Source organism: Arachis stenosperma, chromosome 2, assembly GCF_014773155.1.
Source record: "Arachis stenosperma cultivar V10309 chromosome 2, arast.V10309.gnm1.PFL2, whole genome shotgun sequence".
NCBI classification, from domain to species: Eukaryota; Viridiplantae; Streptophyta; class Magnoliopsida; order Fabales; family Fabaceae; genus Arachis; species Arachis stenosperma.
The window spans coordinates 26,397,507-26,407,383 of NC_080378.1; the positions used below are offsets into that span (position 1 = coordinate 26,397,507).

The window sequence follows — 9,877 nt, forward strand, 5'->3', positions numbered from 1 at the left end:
CACTTAACTTCGTGACAGACTAATTTAACTATCTTATTTGAATCTAAATAAGTTTCATTTAGTTTTAATGTAGATCAAAGTTAAATAATTAATAGAATATCTTATATGGCAGTAGTATAAGAATAATGTCGATAATTTAGAGAACAAGTACAAATTATAGAAGCACAAAAATTAACCGTGAGTGCATTAATATATTTATTTATCATTTTCCTTACCATTTAAATTAAATATTTTCTATAGAACTAAGAAAAATGATAAATAAATAAATGTATTAATATACCACGGTTGATTTTGTGCCTTTGGAGCTTGTACTTGTTTTACAAATGATTGACCTTGTTCTTGTATTGTTATTATGTAGGACATTCCGTTGATTATTTAACTTTGACCTCTTAGTGAGACTACATTGAAACTAAATGAAACTTTTTTAGATTCAAATATGTCATTTTAAATCTTAAAAACTAAAACATGATTACGCCCAAAGGTAGAGTACATATTTAGTACTTTATTCAAAATTTTTTATTTTAAAAAAGTTTTTTTTTTTAACTTTTTCATAAACATTTAAATAATTTTTTAAAAAATTATAAATTTAATTTTAAAAATTGTATTAAATATTAATGTTATAATTTTTTATAAATTAAAAATTTAAAAAATTATTTATAAACGTATTTAAATTAGTTCCGACTAAGATTGTGTTCTTTATTTGTTTGACTATTATTTTTTAAGGATTTAATTTGGTTAATTGTGAATAAGATACAGAAAAAAGACAATTTGGTTTAAGGTTCAAGAAGTTTTGAGACAATTTATTTGGAGGTTTAATATATATAATTAGAATTTAATTTTGGCATAAATTATTTTAAATAATTATTTAATTACATTTATTTTTTTAAATGGTTATTCAAACAATTAATGTAAAAATTTGTTATTTTTACTATTATATTTATAGTATATTAAAATTAGATTAATATAATTAATAGTGAGCCTGTAAAAAGAGTATAAATATAATGGTTTATATGGATCTATTTTCTGGTAATTTGTGTATAAAACTAAATATAATATGGGTATAAATTATGGAAAATTTGTAAGCTCCGTTAAATTAGTAGATAATTAGTTAATAAATTAGTTTTTAATAAAAAAAATTAGAAATATGAATATTATATTAAATTAGGATAGAGCTCATCAAAACAAAAATTTTGACAATAATTTCGAAAAATGATCCAAGATTGGAACGAACGGGCCGAACCGATTGAATCGGACCCAAACCCGACCGTGGGCCCAACCGGGCCAGCCTTGAAATGAGCCCACGTTCCTTTTCTTCTCGATTTTGGCTGCAGCAACGTGAAGCACAAAGGGAGAGAAAGGAACGCCGAAAACCCTCGGCAAAATTCAATTCATCGTAACTTCTCCGTCCGAAATCTAATCGTCGCACCGTTTGCGACCACGCATCCACCGCGTCGAGCTCTACATTTCTACCGGAACAATTCTACTGGTAACTTGTTTAATCACTCTCAGCCCTTTTTTCCCCCAGTTTTTGAATTTTCAATGGGAAGGTTGAATTTCTTTGATTTCTGATGTTTTAGGATCCAATTTGCTTGAGAAAAACGTTCACTCTTACTTATGTGAAGTTTGGGTAAGGTGATGATATGATAATTTTATTTTAATTTCATTGAATTTGAGCTTTGAGTATTAAATTGGATATATATGTGTTATGAATATGTATTAGGTTGTGAATAAATAATTGGAGCTTGAAATTGTGGACGTTGAAATTTTTGGTGGAGGCTGGGATTAGTATTTTGTTGGGTTTGGAGCTGTGTTTGTTGTGAGAGAGAATTGATTTGGTCGCTACGTGAGAATCGGCCAAGGTATCGTTTAGGTTTCTTGCATTTAATATATAATGTTCTGTGAAAACTTAGGCTAGATGACCATAGGATAAGTTGGACTGCAGGTGTATGTTTAATGTTTAGTAATTTGTTGTCAAATATACTTGGTTGGTGTTTGTGGATAATTAGTGATTGATTATGGATGGTGGTTGTTATGTTGATTTGGAAAGAACTATGATTGAATATGTTGAATGTTGTTGTTGATGAATATATTTGGTTGAGTGTTGTTGCTGGGAATTGTGTAATATTATGGAATGGAGATTGATGAAATGATGTAGAATTTATCGAGTATTAATGTTGGTATTTGAGCTGATATTGTTAGAATTGGAGAAGAATGGAATGGAATGAAAATGAGGTTTTCAATTGTTTATCAACTTTTGGTTTTGGACTGAACTTTGGCGGGATATAACTTGGCTTCCGGAACCCCAAATTGACTTCAACTTATTTTAAATGAAAATTGGATTCGTGAAGTTTATGCCACTCGAAGAACAGAAGAAAAACGATTTAAAATGATTGAGTTATACCCTTTGGAAGTTTGAGTTTATAAACTGTGTTTTAAACCAAATTCTGCAGCTTTGTTTTCTCAATTCTGTTACTGTTGCATCACTAATGCATCTGTCTTATATTTTTTTAAAAGACGTACGCCCACGCGTACGTGTCACCTATGCGTACGCGTCACCAACGCGTACGCGTGAAGTGGATTTTTGGTGATGCGTACGCGACGAGTTCCATGCGTGCGCTTAAAGAGTAAACAAGCCTGTTCACGCATACGCATGACCAACACGCACACGTGACATGAAGCTTAAACCCACGCGTACGCATGACAAAAGGACACGCACGCGAGCTGCAGTTTTACATTTCCAAGCGCACACGTGAGTCACGCGTACGTGTGATTCCTATTTCAGCAAACATGATTTTTAATATTTTAAACTAAATTTCAAACCTCTAAACCTCTATTTTCATTCCTTTAGTCATGAATATTAGTGTTAAACTTGGTAATTAGGTGAAGCTAGGAAATGAGGATAAGTTGGAGGTAAAGTAAAGTTGAAAAGTGATGATTTGATTGTGAGATGTTATGGATGAGGCATATATGATACATGATTGGATGTTCTGATGAAAGATTATGTATGAAGTTTGGCTTGAATGATTTAATGATCTGAGATACGAGATTCTTTGGATGAAGAGTCGTGGCTTGCCACCACGTGTACCAGGTTGAAAACTCGATACTCTGTTGATCCTACGACGTAAGTGTGACTGGGCACTATATAAATTCTTGGGAATGTTACCCCCATTGAGCAATATTGATTATTTGAGATAAAGCTATGCATAGACTCTTGGGGATGCATGTCGGGGGTTAGTCTAAGTACAATTCAGACTTGTCGGGTTGGCTGGATAATCGATAGATGAGCCTCATCAGCCATAGGACAGGCATGCATCATATGTATATTATTTGAACTACTTGCTTGTGCTTTAATTGGGTGTGCCTATATGTACTTGCCATGTTAAATGTGTATTTGTTACCTGCAGTAATTGTAACCTTCTTATGCTTGCCTTTATCTATCTATTTGTCTGTGAAAATGCATGATGGAGTTGGAGGTATGGAGGAATGGCAGTATGGGACTCAGATTTAAGGTTAAGTTAAGTTAGGTTTAAATATTCATAGAAAACTACCTTTTCTGGATCATGTTTAATACTTTAAGCTCTATAATCTGAGTGTCGGCATTCTAGGATTGCCTCTGGCATTCCCATGGCCTTATATATTATGTGTGTGGTACCTTTACCATATTGAGAACCTCCGGTTCTCATTCCATACTATGTTGTTGTTTTTCAGATGCAGGTTGAGAGGCACCTCTTTAGGCGTCTGGGCTCCGGAAGCGAAGTGGTTACTGGGTTATTTTTTTGTACAGTGATTTATATATATTTACTTAACTTTCTCTCCGCATAACATGTTATTTTGATCCTCTTAGAGGTTTATGGAGAGGCAGAATTTTGTTTATATACATTTGGATTTTGGATATATATATATATATATAATCTCCGGCCAGCCTTGACTTCGCGGCTGAGTTAGGAGCTTGTTATTTTGTATCTTTAGCTCTCTATTCCTACTTTTATTATTTTATGTTTGATGGTTATGATTTTCTTCACACGCAAGTTATTCTGTTTCCAGAGCTTTACGCTTTTATTTTGTGATTTTTATTCCCTCCATTCTTCAAGGCTCCTAGCATATTATAATTCTTCTGCTATTATATGTACACATTTTATTTTAGAGGTCCTACCGCCTCACCACCTCTGTGTTACATCCTATGTGTAATGCTCTGTGTGGTAGGGTGTTACATTATGGTATCAGAGTAGTTCTTTCTTGTAGAGCCTGAGAGACGAACTGACTATGCTTTTGTGCATAATCTGTGTGTAATTATGTGCTACTTAGGATATCAGATTGGTATGTGTAGCATACGTATTCGTGAGCATGCATTTGGGACTTTTAAGCATTAAATTTGAGATATTGAGACTGATCACCTTAATATCAACTGTTTGGTGTGAATAGGTGATGAGCGGATAATTTATACACTTTTTGGCATTGTTTTTAGTATATTTTTAGTATGATCTAGTTAGTTTTTAGTATATTTTTATTAGTTTTTAGTTAAAATTCACTTTTCTGGACTTTACTATGAGTTTGTGTGTTTTTCTGTGATTTCAGGTATTTTCTGGTTGAAATTGAGGGACCTGAGCAAAAATCTGATCCAGAGACTCAAAAGGACTGCAGATGCTGTTGGATTCTGACCTCCCTGCACTCGAAGTGGATTTTCTGGAGCTACAGAAGCCCAATTGGCGCGCTCTCAACGGCGTTGGAAAGTAGACATCCTGGGCTTTCCAGCAATATATAATAGTCCATACTTTGCCCAATATTCGATGGCCCAAACCGGCGTTCAAAGTCACCTCAAGAAATTCCAGCGTTAAACGCCGGAACTGGCACCTAATTGGGAGTTAAACGCCCAAACTGGCACTAAAGCTGGCGTTTAACTCCAAGGAGAGTCTCTACACGAAATTGCTTCATTGCTCAGCCCAAGCACACACCAAGTGGGCCTGGAAGTGGATTTTTCTATCATTTACTCATCTATGTACTAGTTTTCTATAAGTAGGACCTTTTACTATTGTATTAGAGAGAGCTTTTTGATCATGTTTTGATGATTGAACCCTCTTTAGGAGGCTGGCCATTCGGCCATGCCTAGACCTTATGCTTATGTATTTTCAACGGTGGAGTTTCTACACACCATAGATTAAGGTGTGGAGCTCTGCTGTACCTCGAGTATTAATGCAATTACTATTGTTCTTCCATTCAATTCCGCTTGTTCTTTGTCCAAGATATCACTTGTTCTTCAACATGATGAAGGTGATGATTGACGCCCATCACCATTCTCACCCATGAACAAGGTGACTGACAACCATTCTTGTTCTACAAGCATCTGAGGCTTAGTGAATATCTCTTGGATTCCTGATTGCACGATGCATGGTTGATCGCCTGACAACCGAGTGCTCGCCTGACAAACGAGCCAACCATTCCGTGAGATCAGAGTCTTCGTGGTATAGGCAAGAACTGATGGCGGCATTCAAGAGAATCCGGAAGGTCTAACCTTGTCTGTGGTATTCTGAGTAGGATTCAATGATTGAATGACTGTGACGTGCTTCAAACCTGTAACCTACTGGGCGTTAGTGACAGACGCAAAAGAGTGATTCTATTCCGGTAGGGGAGGGAACCAAACCGGTGATTGGCAGTACTGTGACAGAGTGCGTGCATTAGCTTTCACTGCGCGGATGGGAGGTAGCTACTGACAACAGTGAAACCCTACACGAGCTTGCCATGGAAAGGAGTAAGAAGGATTGGATGAAGGCAGTAGGAAAGCAGAGAGACGGAAGGGAAGGCATCTTCATATGCTTGTCTGAAGCTCTTACACCAATGATATACATAAGTATCACTATCTTTATCTTCTATGTTATTTTCGTTCATCATCATATACATTTGAGTTTGCCTGACTAAGATTTACAAGATGACCATAGCTTGCTTCAATGCTAACAATCTCCGTGGGATCGACCCTTACTCACGTAAGGTATTACTTGGACGACCCAGTGCACTTGCTGGTTAGTTGTGCGAAGTTGTGTAATGCCATGGAATTGAACCACCAAGTTTTTGGAGTTCATGACCAGGGATTATGAGAGTTGTGAAAAAGTATTGTTCACAATTTCGCGCACCAAGTTTTTGGCGCCGTTGCCGGGGATTGTTCAAGTTTTGAGCAAGCTTTTGGTAACAATGCCTGGGATTGTTCTAGTTTGGACAACTGACGGTTCATCTTGTTGCTTAGATTAGGTATTTTTTTTTCGAAATTCTTGAAGATGAATTCTAGAGTTTCATGATGATTTGTTGAAATCTGGCTGGCTGAGAAGCCATGTCTAATCTGATTGGACCGAGGTTTCAACTTATCACCACAAGAGCTTGTTGATTTTCATCAATTTTGCTTTTGGAGCAGTGATCTGCTAAGATTTGGCTGACCTTTGGTCATGTCTAGTGTTTTGGACCGAAGCTTTCTTTGAAAGCTTGGCTGGCTGTGAAGCCATGTCTAATTCCTGGACCGGAGTCTTAGACTAGCATTGCACTGATTCCTGGAATTCTCATTAAGAATTTTGATACCTTTTTCCACTTAATTTTCGAAAAATACAAAAAAAAAATTTGCAAAACCATAAAATCCAAAAATATTTCTTGTTTGAGTCTAGAGTCTCATCTTAAGTTTGGTGTCAAATGCATGTTTTTGTTATATTTTTCGAATCCATGCATATATTTCTTGTTTTGATCTTTAAATTCTATTGACTTGAGTGTTCATGTGTCTCATATAGTGTCAGTAGTACACAAACTGCTAAGTTTGGTGTCTTGCATGCATTGTTATTTGATTCTTATTACATTTTGATTATAAAAAAATCCAAAAATATTTTTAATTTGTGTCTTTTCAAGTCAATAATACAAAGAATTGAAGATTCAGAACATACTGCAGAGGAATTATACAGAAAAAGCTGAGCATTCAAAAATGCCCAGTGAAGAAGGCAGACTGGCGTTTAAACGCCAGCCAGGGTACCTGGTTGGGCGTTTAACGCCCAAAGAGGTAGCATTTTGGGCGTTAAACGCCAGAATGTATACCATTCTGGGCGTTTAACGCCAGGATGGTGCTAGGGGGAAGATTTTGTTTTCAAATCAATTTTTTTACCAAGTTTTCAAAGTTTTTCAAAACCAAATCTTTTTCAAATCATATCTTTTCAATCAAATGTTTTCAAAATCAATTTCTTGCCTTTTTCAAAGATACTTACTAACAATTAATGATTTGATTGAACATTTTTTTTTTGCCTTTTCTATTAAGAAAGGTTTTATGTTTGAATCATATCTTTTCTTGTTAGGCAAGTCATTAATTTTCTAAATCATATCTTTTCAAATTGTTTTCAAATCATATCTTCTAAAATTGTTTTCAAATCATATTTTCTCAATCACATCTTTTTAATCACATCTTTTTCAAATTAAGTTTTTCAATCAAATCTTTTTAATTTCTAATTTCAAAATCTTTTTCAAAAATCACTTGATTTCTTTTTCACTTTTAATTTTCGAATATTATCAATCAAATTTTCAAAATGTTTTCAAAATCTTTTAATTGAATTTTCGAAAATCCACTTCCCTCCTTCTCACATCCTACTATTTATGGAGTACCACTCCTCCTAAATGCACAATTCGAACCTTATCTAATTAAAGTTCGAATTCTTCTTCTCCTTCTTCTTTCTATTTCTCTTTTCCTCTGACATTCCAAGGAATCTCTATACTGTGACATAGAGGATTCCACATTTTCTTTTTCTCTTCTCTTTCATATGAGCAGGAGCAGAGACAAAGGCATTCTTGTTGAAGCTGATCCTGAACCTGAGAGGACCCTGAAGAGAAAGCCAAGAGAAGCAAAAGCACAACTCTCTTTAGAGGACCTGACCGAATTCTTCAAGGAAGAAGAACCCATGGCAGCCGAAAACAACAACAATGCCAACAATGCAAGGAAGGTGCTGGGTGACTTTACTGCACCTACTCCTGATTTCTATGGGAGAAGCATCTCTATCCCTGCCATTGGAGCAAACAACTTTGAGCTTAAGCCTCAATTAGTTTCTCTAATGCAACAGAATTGCAAGTTCCACGGACTTCCAATGGAAGATCCTCATCAGTTTTTAGCTGAATTCTTGCAAATCTGTGACACAATCAAGACTAATGGGGTTAACCCTGAGGTCTATAGACTGATGCTATTCCCTTTTGCTGTAAGAGACAGAGCTAGAATATGGTTGGATTCTCAACCTAAAGAAAGCCTGGACTCTTGGGAAAAGCTAGTCAATGCCTTCTTGGCAAAGTTCTTTCCACCACAAAGATGGAGTAAGCTTAGAGTGGAAGTCCAAACCTTCAGACAGAAGGATGGAGAATCCCTCTATGAAGCTTGGGAAAGATACAAATAATTAATCAGAAAATGTCCCTCAGACATGCTTTCTGAATGGAGCATCATAGGTATTTTCTATGATGGTCTCTCTGAACTATCCAAGATGTCTTTGGATAGCTCTGCTGGAGGATCTCTTCATCTGAAGAAGACGCCTGCAGAAGCTCAAGAATTGATTGAAATGGTTGCAAATAACCAATTCATGTACACTTCTGAAAGAAATCCTGTGAACAATGGGACTAGTCAGAAGAAAGGAGTTCTTGAGATTGATACTCTGAATGCCATTTTGGCTCAGAACAAGATATTGACTCAACAAGTCAATTTGATTTCTCAAAGTCTGTCTGGAATGCAAAATGCACCAAGCAGTACTAAGGAAGCTTCATCTGAGGAAGAAGCCTATGATCCTGAGAACCCTTCAATGGAAGAGGTGAATTACCTAGGAGAATCCTATGGAAACACCTATAATTCTTCATGGAGAAATCACCCAAATTTCTCATGGAAGAATCAAGAGAGACCTCAACAAGGTTTCAATAACAATAATGGTGGAAGAAACAGGTTTAGCAATGGCAAGCCTTTTCCATCATCTTCTCAGCAACAGACAGAGAGTTCTAAGCAGAATACTTCTGACTTAGCAACAATGGTCTCTGATCTAATAAAGACCACTCAAAGTTTCATGAATGAAACAAGGTCCTCCATCAGAAATTTGGAAGGACAAGTGGGTCAGCTGAGCAAGAAAGTTACTGAACTCCCTCCTAGCACTCTCCCAAGTAATACAGAAGAAAATCCAAAAGGAGAGTGCAAAGCCATAGACATGGCCGAAAATGGAGAGGAAAGAGAGGAGGAGGACGCCACTGAGGAAGACCTCAGTGGGCGTGTACCAATCTCCTCTGAGTTCCTCAATGAGGAACAATGAGAATCTGAGGCTCAAAATGAGACCATAGAGATTCCATTGGACTTACTTCTGCCATTCATGAGCTCTGATGAGTATTCCTCCTCTGAAGAGGATGAGTATGTCACTGAAGAGCAAGTTGCTAAATACCTTGGAGCAATCATGAAACTAAATGACAAGTTATTTGGAAATGAGACTTGGGAGGATGAACCACCCTTGCTCACCAAAGAACTGGATGACTTGTCTAGGCAGAAACTGCCTCAAAAGAGGCAGGATCCTGGGAAGTTTTCTATACCTTGTACCATAGGCACCATGACCTTCAAGAAGGCCTTGTGTGACTTAGGGTCAAGTGTAAACCTCATGCCCCTCTCTGTAATGGAGAAATTAGGGATCTTTGAGGTGCAAGCTGCAAGAATCTCATTAGAGATGGCAGACAATTCAAGAAAACAAGCTCATGGACTTGTAGAGAATGTTTTGGTGAAGATTGAAGACCATTACATCCCTACTGACTTCATAGTCCTAGAGACTGGGAAGTGCATGGATGAATCCATCATCCTTGGCAGACCCTTCCTAGCCACAGCAAAGGCTGTGATTGATGTTGATAGAGGAGAGTT

At 36.6% G+C, this 9,877-nt stretch overlaps 1 non-coding gene across 1 annotated transcript; it reads right to left on the reverse strand.

Annotated features, from left to right (window-relative positions):
• Nucleotides 1-8,318: 8,318 nt before the first annotated feature.
• Nucleotides 8,319-8,426, reverse strand: LOC130965063 (small nucleolar RNA R71). Its single transcript, XR_009081120.1, has one exon. It is a non-coding gene; the product is annotated as a small nucleolar RNA R71 (small nucleolar RNA).
• Nucleotides 8,427-9,877: the final 1,451 nt, after the last annotated feature.